Genomic DNA, 3,800 nt, shown 5'->3' with positions numbered 1-3,800 from the left:
GCTTTAAATTTTAGTTACCATCCCAAAATGAATCCCTGAGATGAAAAAAGTTGATTTCGGAGCATGATTTTTGAACAGGAGCTTCAGCGGTTTTGTGGCATATGAGAAATTCCCTAAACCCCGGACCCATCGATTTTGGTCAAAAATGAAAATTTTAAAAGTGCCCCTATTTCTGCTTTAAACTTTAGTTACCATCCCAAAATGTATCCCTGAGATGAAAAAAGTTGATTTCGGAGCATGATTTTTGAACAGGAGCTTCAACGGTTTTGTGGCATATGAGAAATTCCCTAAGCCCTGGACCCATCGATTTTGGTCAAAAATGAAAATTTTAAAAGTGCCCCTATTTCTGCTTTAAACTTTAGTTACCATCCCAAAATGAATCCCTGAGATGAAAAAAGTTGATTTCAGAGCATGATTTTTGAACAGAAGCTTCAATGGTTTTGTGGCATATGAGAAATTCCCTAAGCCCCGGACTCATCGATTTTGGACAAAAATGAAAATTTTAAAAGTGCCCCTATTTCTGCTTTAAACTTTAGTTACCATCCCAAAATGAATCCCTGAGATGAAAAAAGTTGATTTCGGAGCATGATTTTTGAACAGGAGCTTCAACGGTTTTGCGGCATATGAGAAATTCCCTAAGCCCCGGCCCCTTCGATTTTGGTCAAAAATGAAAATTTTAAAAGTGCCCCTATTTCTGCTTTAAACTTTAGTTACCATCCCAAAATGAATCCCTGAGATGAAAAAAGTTGATTTCAGAGCATGATTTTTGAACAGGAGCTTCAACAGTTTTGGGGCATATGAGAAATTCCCTAAGCCCCGGACCCATCGATTTTGGTCAAAAATGAAAATTTTAAAAGTGCCCCTATTTTTGCTTTAAATTTTAGTTACCATCCCAAAATGAATCCCTGAGATGAAAAAAGTTGATTTCGGAGCATGATTTTTGAACAGGAGCTTCAGCGGTTTTGTGGCATATGAGAAATTCCCTAAGCCCCGGACCCATCGATTTTGGTCAAAAATGAAAATTTTAAAAGTGCCCCTATTTCTGCTTTAAACTTTAGTTACCATCCCAAAATGAATCCCTGAGATGAAAAAAGTTGATTTTGGAGCATGATTTTTGAACAGGAGCTTCAACGGTTTTGCGGCATATGAGAAATCCCTAAGCCCCGGACCCATCGATTTTAGTCAAAAATGAAAATTTTAAAAGTGCCCCTATTTCTGCTTTAAACTTTAGTTACCATCCCAAAATGAATCCCTGAGATGAAAAAAGTTAATTTCGGAGCATGATTTTTGAACAGGAGCTTCAACGGTTTTGTGGCATATGAGAAATTCCCTAAGCCCTGGACCCATCGATTTTGGTCAAATATGAAAATTTTAAAAGTGCCCCTATTTCTGCTTTAAACTTTAGTTACCATCCCAAAATGTATCCCAGAGATGAAAAAAGTTGATTTCAGAGCATGATTTTTGAACAGGAGCTACAACGGTTTTGTGGCATGTGAGAAATTCCCTAAGCCCCGGACCCATCGATTTTGGTCAAAAATGAAAATTTTAAAGGTGCCCCTATTTCTGCTTTAAACTTTAGTTACCATCCCAAAATGAATCCCTGAGATGAAAAAAGTTGATTTCAGAGCATGATTTTTGAACAGGAGCTTCAACGGTTTTGGGGCATATGAGAAATTCCCTAAGCCCCGGACCCATCGATTTTAGTCAAAAATGAAAATTTTAAAAGTGCCCCTATTTCTGCTTTAAACTTTAGTTACCATCCCAAAATGAATCCCTGAGATGAAAAAAGTTGATTTCAGAGCATGATTTTTGAACAGGAGCTTCAACGGTTTTGTGGCATATGAGAAATTCCCTAAGCCCCGGACCCATCGATTTTGGTCAAAAATGAAAATTTTAAAAGTGCCCCTATTTCTGCTTTAAACTTTAGTTACCATCCCAAAATGTATCCCTGAGATGAAAAAAGTTGATTTCGGAGCATGATTTTTGAACAGGAGCTTCAACGGTTTTGTGGCATATGAGAAATTCCCTAAGCCCTGGACCCATCGATTTTGGTCAAAAATGAAAATTTTAAAAGTGCCCCTATTTCTGCTTTAAACTTTAGTTACCATCCCAAAATGAATCCCTGAGATGAAAAAAGTTGATTTCAGAGCATGATTTTTTAACAGAAGCTTCAATGGTTTTGTGGCATATGAAAAATTCCCTAAGCCCTGGACTCATCGATTTTGGACAAAAATGAAAATTTTAAAAGTGCCCCTATTTCTGCTTTAAACTTTAGTTACCATCCCAAAATGAATCCCTGAGATGAAAAAAGTTGATTTCGGAGCATGATTTTTGAACAGGAGCTTCAACGGTTTTGCGGCATATGAGAAATTCCCTAAGCCCCAGCCCCTTCGATTTTGGTCAAAAATGAAAATTTTAAAAGTGCCCCTATTTCTGCTTTAAACTTTAGTTACCATCCCAAAATGAATCCCTGAGATGAAAAAAGTTGATTTCAGAGCATGATTTTTGAACAGGAGCTTCAACAGTTTTGGGGCATATGAGAAATTCCCTAAGCCCCGGACCCATCGATTTTGGTCAAAAATGAAAATTTTAAAAGTGCCCCTATTTTTGCTTTAAATTTTAGTTACCATCCCAAAATGAATCCCTGAGATGAAAAAAGTTGATTTTGGAGCATGATTTTTGAACAGGAGCTTCAACGGTTTTGCGGCATATGAGAAATTCCCTAAGCTCCGGCCCCTTCGATTTTGGTCAAAAATGAAAATTTTAAAAGTGCCCCTATTTCTGCTTTAAACTTTAGTTACCATCCCAAAATTAATCCCTGAGATGAAAAAAGTTGATTTCAGAGCATGATTTTTGAACAGGAGCTTCAACAGTTTTGGGGCATTTGAGAAATTCCCTAAGCCCCGGACCCATCGATTTTGGTCAAAAATGAAAATTTTAAAAGTGCCCCTATTTCTGCTTTAAACTTTAGTTACCATCCCAAAATGAATCCCTGAGATGAAAAAAGTTGATTTTGGAGCATGATTTTTGAACAGGAGCTTCAACGGTTTTGCGGCATATGAGAAATCCCTAAGCCCCGGACCCATCGATTTTAGTCAAAAATGAAAATTTTAAAAGTGCCCCTATTTCTGCTTTAAACTTTAGTTACCATCGCAAAATGAATCCCTGAGATGAAAAAAGTTGATTTCGGAGCATGATTTTTGAACAGGAGCTTCAACGGTTTTGTGGCATATGAGAAATTCCCTAAGCCCTGGACCCATCGATTTTGGTCAAATATGAAAATTTTAAAAGTACCCCTATTTCTGCTTTAAACTTTAGTTACCATCCCAAAATGAATCCCTGAGATGAAAAAAGTTGATTTCGGAGCATGATTTTTGAACAGGAGCTTCAACGGTTTTGCGGCATATGAGAAATTCCCTAAGCCCCGGCCCCTTCGATTTTGGTCAAAAATGAAAATTTTAAAAGTGCCCCTATTTCTGCTTTAAACTTTAGTTACCATCCCAAAATGAATCCCTGAGATGAAAAAAGTTGATTTCAGAGCATGATTTTTGAACAGAAGCTTCAATGGTTTTGTGGCATATGAGAAATTCCCTAAGCCCCGGACTCATCGATTTTGGACAAAAATGAAAATTTTAAAAGTGCCCCTATTTCTGCTTTAAACTTTAGTTACCATCCCAAAATGAATCCCTGAGATGAAAAAAGTTGATTTCAGAGCATGATTTTTGAACAGGAGCTACAACGGTTTTGTGGCATGTGAGAAATTCCCTAAGCCCCGGACCCATCGATTTTGGTCAAAAATG

The sequence above is a fragment of the Pseudophryne corroboree genome, unplaced genomic scaffold (assembly GCF_028390025.1).
Source record: "Pseudophryne corroboree isolate aPseCor3 unplaced genomic scaffold, aPseCor3.hap2 scaffold_259, whole genome shotgun sequence".
Classification (NCBI taxonomy): domain Eukaryota; kingdom Metazoa; phylum Chordata; class Amphibia; order Anura; family Myobatrachidae; genus Pseudophryne; species Pseudophryne corroboree.
The sequence above is the reverse complement of the archived record's forward strand: the minus strand, read 5'-3'. Positions refer to the sequence as shown.